The following is a 12916-nucleotide window of genomic DNA, read 5'->3' on the forward strand; positions in this document are numbered from 1 at the left end:
TAATGCTAATTTCCACTTCAGTCTTTCTCCATCACCCTCAAGCCCTGACACCAGGCAGGGCTGTTTTCCACTTGGCTTTTCCTCTCCCAGTGATTGCACAAGAGCCCACAGAGAGGCGTGCAGCGAAGTAAACAAGAGAAGCTCTGAAAACCCATTCATGGGCAGCTCAAAGGTGTCAGGCGGCCGGGGTGTGTGGCCGCGTCGTCATCCGTAGGGACAAGGAGCCTCCGTGAAGCCGAGGAGACTTGCCGACGGCCACACTCCAGGCAACCAAGCCACATCTCGACCAGAGGAACCAAAGAGCACAAAGAAAGACACTGTCACCACTGGAGGATGAAGGTCTTACACGGTACAGGCTGCAAGGGGCGAGGGAGCCCTAAGACAGGCAGTCCCGAGGAAACGTACTGAGGTTAAATATAGTGAAGGGTGTTTCGATGAAGTTCACGTCTCAAAGTGGAGATGATCCAGGCTAACCACTAGCAGGTGGGTTTTTGCGCAAATAAACCAGGGCGTTCGGAGACATGGGGGCGATGCAGAAGACTCAAGACTCTGTTAAAAATCTAGGTGATGCTTGTCTCCAACAGGCCTGGCTGAGGGAGGCCTACAGCCAAACCGCACCAGAGGATCCGGGAGAGAAAGAGAAACAGCAGGGTTGAGGGGCAGGGATGGGGGTGGGGAGGTCACAGCCGACAGAGGAAAGAAAAGAGGACAGTGGAGAGAGAAAGGTGAGCACCCCATCATGGCAGCAGGGAGAAGGAGAGGCTGTCCCCACAGGTGGGCAAACACTCAGACAGGGTTTCCTTCGTGCCAAGCACTATTCCGATTATTAACCATCTATTCCTCCCGACAACCTTAACTGCTACTGTTATCCCCATTTTACAGATGAGTAAAACAAGACAAAGAGAGGTTAAGCAACCTTCTCACGGGTCACACAGCTAAGCTAGTGAGTGGCTGAGCTAGTGAGTGCCAGTTGCCATCATGGGTATAAGCTGATTCCTCTTTATTCTGTCCCACTGTGTGGGAAGCACTCGAGGGAAAATGCTGAAGTCTCCTTCTATGACTCTTCTTCCAGGTGAGCTTAGGGGTGCTTAAGTTCCCAGCCCCCACCCTCAACCAAATAAACTTGAGTTGCACCCTGTGCTTTTCTAGTCTACGATGTCACTAATCAGGTGTTTAAGGCACAGTGGCCAAAAGGGCGGGCCCCTGTCTGTTTTTTTCCCCGCTCCTGTGTCCTCAGCAGCTCGTAAGGCACCTGGGAAACCCATAAACCCACCCGCCTTGGATCAGAATCACATTTGCTCAGATTCTTTGGTCCCCAAGGGTGGTAATGCGGTTTTTGTCAGCAGGCAGCCCTGCAGTGCCAAACCACTGATTCTGCATACACGTGGCTGACAACTGGCTCCTGGTTTCCATTTTGCCATGAAAAGGAACAGCGAACAACTGCAGAGTGCCCTCCCTCCCCTAGACTCAGCCCTCCTAGTCCAGTGGCTCTCAAAAGGGGGTGAGATTCTGCCGGGGGAACACGGGCAGTGTCCAGAGACATTGGTGGTTGTCACAGCTGGGGGGAGGGGTGCTCCTGGCATCAAGTGGTGGAGGCTCAACACCCCACAGTGTCCAGGACAGTCCCCATGACGGAGAATCAGCCCGCCTTGAATGTCGTAAGCGTCAAGGCAGAGGATCTCTGTTGCTGAGTGAGAAGAGCACCCTCTTGACCATCAAAGCCAAGATCACGACGTCTCCAATTTCAACACAGGCTTAGGGGAAAAAATTTGTCTTTCAAACGACTGGCTGTAAAACTTGGAGAAAAAAAAAAAAGCCCAAAAAGGAGTAGGTAAATCCTAGAAACCAGCTCAATTTTACCCCCACTCCCAACAGGTTCCTAAATTGCAGAAACGCTGATAAAAACCCCGGACGCTGACGTGACACACCACCCCCAATAGTCTTGAGCAAGATCCCAGCAGTTCTACTTGGACACTGGAAATCTATGCCAGAGGAGACTTATTACGCTAATTTCCTTTAGTAAACAGCTCAAATCTTACCTTGGAAACCAATGAAACAAGGAAAGCGAGCCACGGGCCGCGTGGAATCCTTTCCTCTCAGTGCCAAGCATCAGAATTTCTGTGACTTTCGCTCTTGAGGTGGTCAACATGGATGTTTCTAGAACGGCTTGAGTTTTTCCAGCATATACATTTTTCATTTATTTTCAATGGGCTTGGTGTGAAAGATTACATGACCAGGAAATAAGAAGCAACGGAGGAGATTAGACAATCAACGAATTCACTCTTGGTTGCTGGACAGCCCCTCTGGGCTGGCGCTGAGGGTGGAGTAACCGCTTTCTGTCTGAGGGAGCCCTTGCATTCATGCCTAAAGATCACTTGCATTTTCCAAAGCATGTTCGAGTTTTGTATCGATTCCAGCCAGCCCGAAACATTTCTTGAGGTCGGTCTCCCCTTTCACCAAGAGGACCAGCAGCTATTGCAAAGTCCCCTGCAAGTTACACAACAATTTCTCCATCGAGACATATACGGTTATGGATTGGAAAAGCAGCCCATTTCAATGAAAACCACAGCTGCAGTGCAGTCATTCTCGTTTTGTTTGGCTTTTTTTTTTCCCTGAAAACCGATATGTATCGCCAATTATTCACATTAGATCCTGAAAGGTATTTTTCTGTTTCTTAACATACCTGGAACAAGATAGCGTGGGATCTGTACCTGCACACGAAGGTCCTACTTCAATATAGGAGTTAGTGCGGCATCACCTAGAAAAAGCGCTGACGAGCCTGAACCTGACTGTCCCAAACCTGCGGCCTCCCTGGGGGCACAAGAAATAGTCTCGGACGCCCCCAATAGGTCCTGCTCAGAAAGGCAGCTTTTCTCTGGCCACCATTGTTCAGGGCAGTTCTGAAACCTACCCTAACCTTAATGAGGACATAGGATCCCCAGAGTTCCGAGGCCTGGAGCCCACCAGACTCTCCATGGAAGAGCTGGACCAGGATGAATCTGGTCATTTGGCCGGAGGCGACAAACCAACAGTCCACTCTGCTCAAAAATTGGGGTGGGGGTGTAAGGGTTATTTTAGCAGCTTAACAGCTTAACACATTGAATCTGCTGTCCTTCTAAATGGACAAATGCCATTTGTATCTCTTGGATATATGAGACAGTCAAGAGGTCATGATCACAGCCCATTTACTGAGCGAGGCTAAAAACAGGAAGGCCGAGAGTCTTAACAATTATATCATTAGTCTCTGCAGTAAAACAATTGAAGCATTCCACGCTAATCAGACGTGAGCCTGGGCTGACCACATTCAAGTCCATCATTTAACACTGTTCTGAAAGTTCCTGCTATAACAGGGTTAACAGCAATAACCAGCATAATTATCAGTAAAGGGCAGCAAATCATCGTTATCTGAAGGTGCTATGATTATAGAGTTAGAAAATCGGAGGGAATCAACTGCACGGCTTTGGAATCAGTTTAATAAAGTAGCAGCAACCGGAAAACATAGTCCCTGCCCCACATTCTGGGTAATTACCACTTTTAATGCTGTTTTAAAATCTCGCTCATTAGCTGGATGGATGAGTGATGGATGGATGGATGGATGGATGGATGGATGGATGGATGGATGAGTGGATGGATGGATGGATGGATGGATGGTGGGATAGATAGAAAGCCAGTCAACCAAAGAACAATGCTCACAAAAATTAGATTCTGTCTGAAGGAAAAAATCATAAAACATTTCTAAGAATAAAAAAGTACCCTTGGGAAAATGCATAAGTACAAGTCAACAATGTCACGATGTCACTTCTCTCCAAATCAATTTATAGGCTACCATCCTACAATAAAACCCACAAAGCACCTCCAGGTCTGTTTCTCTCTCTCTATCTCTCTCTCTCTCTTTCTCTCTCACTCTCACTCTCTTTTTTTTCTTGGGTTTGTTTATATTTTGTACATTTTCAGAAGAATAAACAAAAGTAGAGCGATCTTTCAAAAAATGGGAAGGAAGAACTTCCTGGAAGATACTGTTAGGATCATTTTAATTGTGACATGAAAGCAAAAAGACATGCAAAGATTGATGGTTTAAAGTAAGGGGCTTAAAGCATATTCTTTTACACAAGTACGTAACGCACAAACTAAAGGAAATATGACCTTCCTGCCGTGAGGTGGGCCATTCAACCCAGAATGCTGCACAAATTTGATTACGTCACATTCTCACTTCTCTGCAAAAGTGTAGGAAACCCCAAGTCTCTTATAAGAAAAGATGAAATAGTACCATTTGCAACAACATGGTTGGATCTGAGATTATTATGCTAAGTAAAACAAGTCAGATGGAAAAAGTCAAGAACCATATCATTTCACTGATATGTGGTATATAAAACTGAAAACAACAACAAAAGAACAAGACAAACAAATGAAGAAACAAAAACTCATGGATGCAGATGGTAGTTTGGTGGTTGCCAGAGGGGAAGGGGTGGTAGAGGAGGGTAAAGGGGATCGAATACCTGGTGATGGAAGGAGAACTGACTCTGGGTGGTGAACACACAATGTGATTTATAGACGATGTATTACAGAACTGTACACCTGAAACCTGTGTAACTTTATTTACTAACAATTGTCACCCCAATAAACTCCAATTTAAAAAAGTTGCAAAAAAGAAAAAAAATAGTATAGGAAACTCCAGATGTGTGTGAAAAGCATAGAACTATTAAAAGAAAAAGAAAACACCTAAAACATAGATGGATGTTTTCTACACATGGATGAGAAAGGACTTCAGAACAGAATCAATGGTGGAATCATAAATTGGAGGGGGAGGAGGCAAGTCCAAATTTAGGAGGCTGAGGAGCTGTGAGCGCAAACTCCAGGCTACGCACAACCAAGAGCCCTTCTGAGGCTTTCAACCCACTTCCTTTCAGAGATGGACCTGTGTCAGCTTTCTAGGGCTGCTGCAACAAAATGCACAGAGGAACTAAAAGGTCAGAAATTTATCTTCCCACGGCTCTGGAGACCACAAGTCTGAAACCAAGGTGTCGCAGGGTTGGTTCCCTGGAGGCCCCTGAGGAAAGGATATGTTCCAGGCCTCTTTCCTTCACTTGTCCATGACTGTCTTCTCTCTGTATCTCTTCATGTCATCTTTCCTCTGTACCTATTCATCTCAGTGTCAAATTTCCTTTTCTTATAAGGACACCAGGCATATTGGATCCGGGCCCATCACAAAGACCTCATTGTGACTTGATCACTTCTAGAAAAAATCTATTTCCAAAGAAGGTCCCATTCTGAAGTCCTGGGGGTTAAGGCTCCAGCATATCTCTTTGGGGGAGGGGGGTATACAACCCAACCCATAATATAGCCCACTGGGCCAACAGTGTGGGGGGGATCCCAGAATGTGGCAGACACCACAGCAAGCCCAGTGACAGAACACAAGCACCCACCTCTCTTCTCCACTTTCCTGTGTGACACGGCCCCCTCGCTCAAGCACACATAAGCGCACTCACTTCTTTCCGTCAACAGACCCAAGTTTCTCACTCCTTCATCTATTTAATGGCACTGCTGCCTGCCACTCTGCGGCCACTAAACAGATACTGAAGACACAAAAGATGAAAAAGCCACACAGCTCTACGTGGGACAAGACACTTGCAAGCAATAGCTCCACATCACATGGACTACAGCTTACTTCCTTCATTCAATTTATTTTTGTAATTGTGATAAAATCTAGATCACATAAAATGTACCATATTAATCATTTCAAGTGTCCAGTTCAGTGGCATTAAGTACAATCACATTGTTGTGTGACCATCCCCACCATCCATCTCCAGAACTTTCTCATCTTCCCAAACTGACACTCTGTCCCCATTAAACACTCACTCCCTTCCCTTCCCCCAGCCCCTGGCACCACCATCTACTTCCTGTCTCTATGGATTTGACTCCTCTAGGGACCTCATATAAGTGGAATCACACGATATTTGTCCTTTTGTGTCTGGCTTATTTCATTACCATGAAGTCCTTCAGATCCATCCACATTGTAGCAGGTATCAGAATGTCCTTCCTTTTCAAGGCCGAATAATATTCCATTGTGTATATCAGGTCAGACAATTAAGTTCACAAACTCATCCTAGAAAAAGTGCTGCATACCTCATTGCTGAATATCACTATGGTCACCTTTGAAGTACTCCCCCTGGGAAGCTATGCACCGATGCCAGCGCCTGGTCCACCCTTCAAAGCAATTTTGGAACTCTTTTTCTGGAATGGCCATCAGAGCTGTCATCGTATTACCCTTGATGTCCTGAATGTCATCAAAATGTCTCCCTTTCAATATTTCCTTTGTCTTTGGGTAAAGAAAGAAGTCATTGGGGGCCAGATCAGGTGAGTAGGGAGGGTGTTCCAATACAGCTATTTGTTTACTGGCTAAAAACTCCCTCACAGACAGAGCCGTGTGAGCTGGTGCATTGTCGTGATGCGAGAGCCATGAATTGTTGGTGAAAAGTTCAGATTGTTTAACTTTTTCACGCAGCCTTTTCAGCATTTCCAAATAGTAAGCTTGGTTAACTGTTTATCCAGTTGGTACAAATTCATGATGAATAATCCCTCTGATATCAAAAAAGGTTAGCAACATTGTTGCAACAAGTTCACCAATTTAATTGTCAGACCTTGTGTATATTCCACATTGTGTTTATCCATTTACCCATCGATGGACATTTGGGTTGCTTCTATTTTTTAACAAGCAAGTACTGCTGGTATGAACATGGGTGTACACACATCTCCTCGAGTCTGCGTTTTCAATCCTTTGGAGTATTTACTCAGAAGTGGAATTCCTGGGTCATATGGTTACTCTCCGTTTAATCTTTTGAGGAACCTCCACACAGTTTTCCACAGCAGCTGCACCATTTCCACATTCCCACCAGCCGTGACGAGGGTTTCAATTTCTCTACATCCTCATGAAAACATGTTATTTTCTGGGTTCTCGTTTTCTCGACAGCAGTCGCCTAGTGGGTGTGAGGTGGCCTCTCGCTGGCCTAAGAAGCCTCCAGCTTTAGTAGTGGCCTTAACAATCTCCCCGATGGAAAGTCAGCCTCACAAGGACAGGACCCCTTGTCTCCAGGTTTGGCCATGTCAACGGAGCCTAGAACAGCACCTGGCACTTAGTAGGTGGACTGAGCTGCTTGGGGAGAGAAGACGGATTGGAAAGCCATGTAAGGACTTAAATGGACAGGTCTCAGGGACTGACTGGACAGAGGGATGAGGGAGAGAAAGGTTTCCAGCTCCAGGCCCAGGTCAGGCTGTGAGAGGGAAGCAAAAGCTACAGCCCATCTTGGTAGAAGCTGGGTCGCCGTGAGTGTGGGACTGATTTTTCTCTGAGCTTCAAGTTCTTCCCCTGTGAAATGAGAATATAATGGAGCCCACCTGAAGAGTTAATTCGCACCAAGTGTCTGGTTTGCAGCATGGCACGCCGCCCACGTCAGCTCACGGCCTCCCCGAGGAGAGACTGAATCAGGCAGCTCCTCAGACAGCAAGGCCTTGCAACAGAAGCCCGGAGGTCTGTGCAAAAGAGAAACTATCCAGGGAATGTGTTTTCAACAAAGCGAACGCCAAAGGAACGCGTGTCTACAGCCGGAGCGGTGGCCTTTAAAAGCTTCCAGCTTCCAGGCCTGGCTCGGGGCATAGGGAAGCTTACTCCTTTGGCTGGCCCGAGACCTTGGGTGGCCCCTGCAGCCACAGCCAGGAACTGGGAGGGGTACACCAGCCTGGCAGAAGCTCAGAACTGCCCAGTTCAGCTGCACAGCCTGCATGCAAAACCTGGGAAGTGGGTCTCTGTGGACATTCTAGCTGGTCAGCAAAGAGGGAAAAAAGTTCCTGATCCTGAACTGCCTTGTGCAAACAGTTTTGGTCCAAACGCTTCGTGCTGTCTTGATAAAGTTCAAAGTCACCGGGTGTCCAGGGTGTATATCTGCCACCTACCCTTCTCCCCCCACCATACGCTTGGTCCTCACGGCTCAGAGCAGTGAACCTCACCTGCCACAATCGCCAACATCTCTTAAACTTTTCCAACAAAACTTTTCTGAGGCCATGTTTCAGATTCACTCGTACACTTTTTGCATGAAAAGTGTGACAAGTCTGGAGTGACAGGGATTCCCAGGTGGACCACCCCACCTTTTCCCTGAGGCCCCATTATTTACTCACTTGTTCTGCACTCTCCTCTTCTTCAAAAACTAAACTGAACAATAATAATCCATGATGATGATGTTAAAATCATAATCACACAACATGCCCTGTGGGGGGGACTTCATCGGAAAGGGGCACAACAGAACTCCTGGGGGGACGGCCCCAGTCTCTGTCTTGGTTTGGGTCGTGGTTACACAAGTGTATACACTTGTCAAAATTCACTGAACTGAACACTTAAGATCTGTGCATTTTATCGTATGTTAAATGTCTCGGTTGTTCAAATTAACTAACAGGAATAACACAACAGCAACAATATGACTACAGTACTCCCCCCTTATCTGTGGGGGATACGTTCCAAGACCCGCAGTGGATGCCTGAAACCTAACCCTACATATACTGTGTTTTTTCCTATACATATGTACCTATGACAAAGTTTAATTTATAAATGAGGCACAGTTAGAGAGTAACAATAACCAATAATAAAATAGAATAATTATAACATAATTGCAACATACTGTAATAAAAGCGATGTGACTGTGGTCTCTCTCTTGTTCTCAAAATATCGTATGGTACCGAACTCACCTTTTCACTTAAAGGAAGCATTTTCCGGCTTCTCTTGGGCATATCCGAGTTGCCAGCATCACTATCCTTGTGCTTTGGAACCATTTTTAAGTAAAATAAGGGTGACTTGAACACAAGCACTGTGATACCCCAATAGTCGATTGGATAACCGAGACGGCTACTGAGTGACTAACGGGCAGGGAGCGTGTACGCATGGAGACGCTGGACAGAGGGGTGACTCATGTCCCAGGGAGGAACATCATGAGATCTCATCATGCACCTGAGAACAGCATGCCATTTAAAAGATATGACTTGTTTATTTCTGGGATTTTCCATTTAATATTTTCAGACAAGGGGTGACTACTGTACAGTGTATAACTACAATATGACTACAGTAATAGCAGCAATGTAACTATAGTGTCTATTATTCCTGCATTATCTTATTTGATATACAACCTTGTGACACATTTCTTTTCCCATTTCACAGATGAGGACACTGAGGGACCCTGGAGAATTCCATTAACTTGCCCAGGGTCCCACAGTTAGTAAGTGGCAGTGCCAGGTTACAAATCATAGTTCCTCCCATGTGTCCTGGCATGTGCTAGGTAGGGAGGAGGACAAGAAAAAAAACATGACTACGGCTTTTCAAGAAATATCTATACTGAAGCCCTGAAGCCAAGTGCTGTGAGATACCATCAATGACAAAAACCTCATCACACACACACACACACACACACGCGAGCGTGTGCATGCACACACATATACACATGCATGCACATACATGCACATATACACGTGCATGGACATGTCACATGCACACACATACATGTGCATGCACATACACACATGTATGCACGCGCACACACACATATATGCACACAGGCATACCACACACATGCATACACATATAGACACATGCACCCACACATAGACATACATGCACATACACACACACACTGCCCACTGAACCTCCCAACCACCCTGGACATCCAACATTTTCATACCCAGAATGTCAGGTCCTTACAATTTTGAACAGCGCCGGGAAAGCTAGCTTTTATTTTATCTCTCTTAACTACTGAAAGATCTATTTGTTCTGACTCTTAAGAAAGTTCTTTAGTAATCCAAAGCTGCAGAGTATGCGTGTGTGTGTGTGTGATGATTTGCTTTTAAAGCAAATATAGACAACTAATTTTTTAAAAATTATTTTAAGTGTATTTTTCCAGGACCCATCAGCTTCAAGTCAAATAGTCGTTTCAATCTAGTTGTGGGGGGCGCAGCTCACAGTGGCCCACGTGGGGATCGAACCAGCAACCTTGTTGTTAAGAGCACTGCACTCTAACCAACCAAGCTAACCGGCCGCCCCGACAACTAACTTTTTTAACATGGTTGATATCTGACTGCTTTCTCCTTCACACTCCTGATTGTGGATCTAAATTAAAACTTACTACCATGTTTCCCTGAAAATAAGACCTAGCTGGGCAATCAGCTCTAATGTGTCTTCTGGAGCAAAAATTACTATAAGACCCGGTCTTATTTTACTATAACATAAGACCGGGTATGACATGATATAATGTAATATAATATAATATAACATAATATAATGCACCGGGTCTTATTTTACTACAATGTAAAACCAGGTCTTATAGTCATGCTTGCTCCAAAAGACATATTCCAGCTGCTTGTCCAGCTAGGTCTTATTTTCAGGGAAACACAGTACGTGCGTTACCTTACAACTCCACCAGGAAGCCTGGATTCTATTGTATTTTACCTTTAACGGGTGGAAAAGGAGAGGCCCCAGGAGGATAAACACCTGCCCAGAGTTGTTGTCAACTAACAGGATGACATTTAAACTCATCTGAGCCCTTAATCAGGGCGACAGAGTGTTTCCTGGAACATGGCTGCCTGGTTGTTTTGCTTTTAATCTTTAATTTGGGTAATTTGATGTTTGTGGACACAACCTGTTGATGGAAACATCTGAGCAACCTTTACAAATACAGCCTTATATTCCTGATGCCTCAGCCCCTTTACTTACTGCTTTCTATCTTTGCTCTGGATTTCCCTGGGACTTAGTACAACACACCCTTTTAACGTGTGTACACACTTTGTGTTTGCAATGTGATATTAAGTCACTGTCCACACACGACCCTTGTAGAGGCCCAAGTCCCTGATATAAAAAAGAACAAACTTAGTAAAATTCACCAGATTGGGCTGCAAGGTTTTTTACAGTGAATAGAATATTATGATCCATTCAAAATGGATGCAGCACTGTGTGGGTCAACATTTAGTTGTTTAAAATGTAGTTTTGGTGGTCACTTAAAAATACTGTTATCTCTGGGAAGAGGAAGGCAGTTCTGACTAAAAAGGGACATGTAGGGGAATTTTAGGGAGCCTGGAATGTTCCGACATGACTCGAGGCCGACTCTCTTTACAATTATTAAAACTTGCTAAACTGTACAAATGTTCTATGCACTGTCCTGAGGTCATGTTTCACAATGCAATATAATCAGGAGGAAAAGAAAGTGAGAAAATTGGCAATTCAGAGTATCAGGACCTAAGGATAAGATTTCAAAATACTCACTTTCATATGTTCGCATCATGAAAACAGGGTTTGGGTTTTTTTTTTAATTCCTTTCTTTAAAATATTTCTGGAAACTGACTTGTCAGAGATGTTCATGAGAACACAACCAATCAGATCATCCCTCTTGATCAGTCAGCCCTAACTCTGCCTCAGCACTCGCAGGCTGAACTTTAAACCCAGCCAACAGTCTGAAAACAAGGCAAGGTTCAACCACCAGCTTTTCAAAACACCCTTGAAAGACCCTGAGAAGGTTGTTCCACTACGTTTCCCTCTCTTCAAAGACAGTGTTGAACGTCTTCAATTCTGACTCCTTGGACTTACAGGTGAAAAACCATACTAAAATCTCTGCTCCAAACTCTCACACATGAAAGAGAATTTCTACTACGCTACAGAATAAAATTCTGAGAGGTCTCTCAAAAAATAATAGAACTACCATATGACCCAGCAATCCCGCTTCTGGGTATTTATCCAAAGGAAATAAAGAGATATCTGCAGCCCCGTGTTTACTGCAGCATAATTCACAGTAGCCAAGACATGGAGACAACCTACGTGTCCACAGATGGATGAACAGATAAAGTGTGAGATATATAGACATAGATATAGATATAGATATAGATATAGATGTGTAGCTATAGAGATATAAATAATGGAATATTACTCAGCCATAAAAAAGGAAACCCTACCATTTGCGACAATATGGATGGGCCTAGAGGGTTTTATGCTCAGTGAAATAAGTCAAACAGAGAAGGGCCAATACCATATGATCTCACTTATATATGGAATCTTAAAAAAGAAACCCACTGAGCTCATAGATACAGAGCACAGACCAGGGGTTGCCAGAGGCGGGGGGTGAGGTGGGGGTGAAGGGGGTCAAAAGCGCCAAACTTCCAGTCATAAAATAACTAAGTCCTGGGACGTCATGTGCAGCATGGTGACTACAGTTAATACTACTGTGCTGTAGATTTGAAAGCTGTACACCTGGAACCAATATAATCTTATACATCAATTATGTCTCCACGAAAAAAATACAATAAAACTGTGAGAGGAGGGAGGTATGAGTAGATGGAGCACAGGAACGTCTGACACTGCGGTGACGGACGCGTGCCATCACACGTTTGTCAAAACCCAAAGAGTATACAACACAGTGAGCGAACCCTAATGTCAACTACGGGCTTTAGTTAATGATACTGTATCAGCATTGGCTCCTCAATCATAACAAACCGCACTAATGAAATACTTAATTACCACACTAATAACGGGGGAAACTGTTAGGGAAAATAAGGATCTATCTAGAAATATGTTTTACTTTCTGCTGAATTTTTCTGTAAACCTCAAACTGGTCTGAAAAATAAAGTCTCTCAATAAACAAACAAACAAAAAAGAATAAAATTCTGCAAATGTCTGTGTTTCTGGGGCTAGAGCTTCTGGAAGATTCTCAGAGCCACAACTTGGAGCTAATTAAATTAATAGCCTTGCCCTGTTAAAAACTGGCTGCTCTTCAAAAGACAGGCAAGAAAAATGAAAGGATTAAGCCACTAAATGGGAGAAAATACAATACGTCTTTCTGACAACATTCTTGATTCCAAAATGTACAAACAATGAGACAAAAACGCCAAAATAAAAAAG

At 44.4% G+C, this 12916-nt stretch overlaps 1 protein-coding gene across 4 annotated transcripts in view; it reads right to left on the reverse strand.

Annotated features, from left to right (window-relative positions):
• The window catches only part of INSR (insulin receptor), a 125521-nt gene that overhangs the window by 76214 nt on the left and 36391 nt on the right, over nucleotides 1-12916 (reverse strand). The gene's annotated exons all lie outside the window — the stretch shown is intronic.

This window comes from Rhinolophus ferrumequinum, chromosome 18 (assembly GCF_004115265.2).
Source record: "Rhinolophus ferrumequinum isolate MPI-CBG mRhiFer1 chromosome 18, mRhiFer1_v1.p, whole genome shotgun sequence".
Lineage (NCBI taxonomy): Eukaryota > Metazoa > Chordata > Mammalia > Chiroptera > Rhinolophidae > Rhinolophus > Rhinolophus ferrumequinum.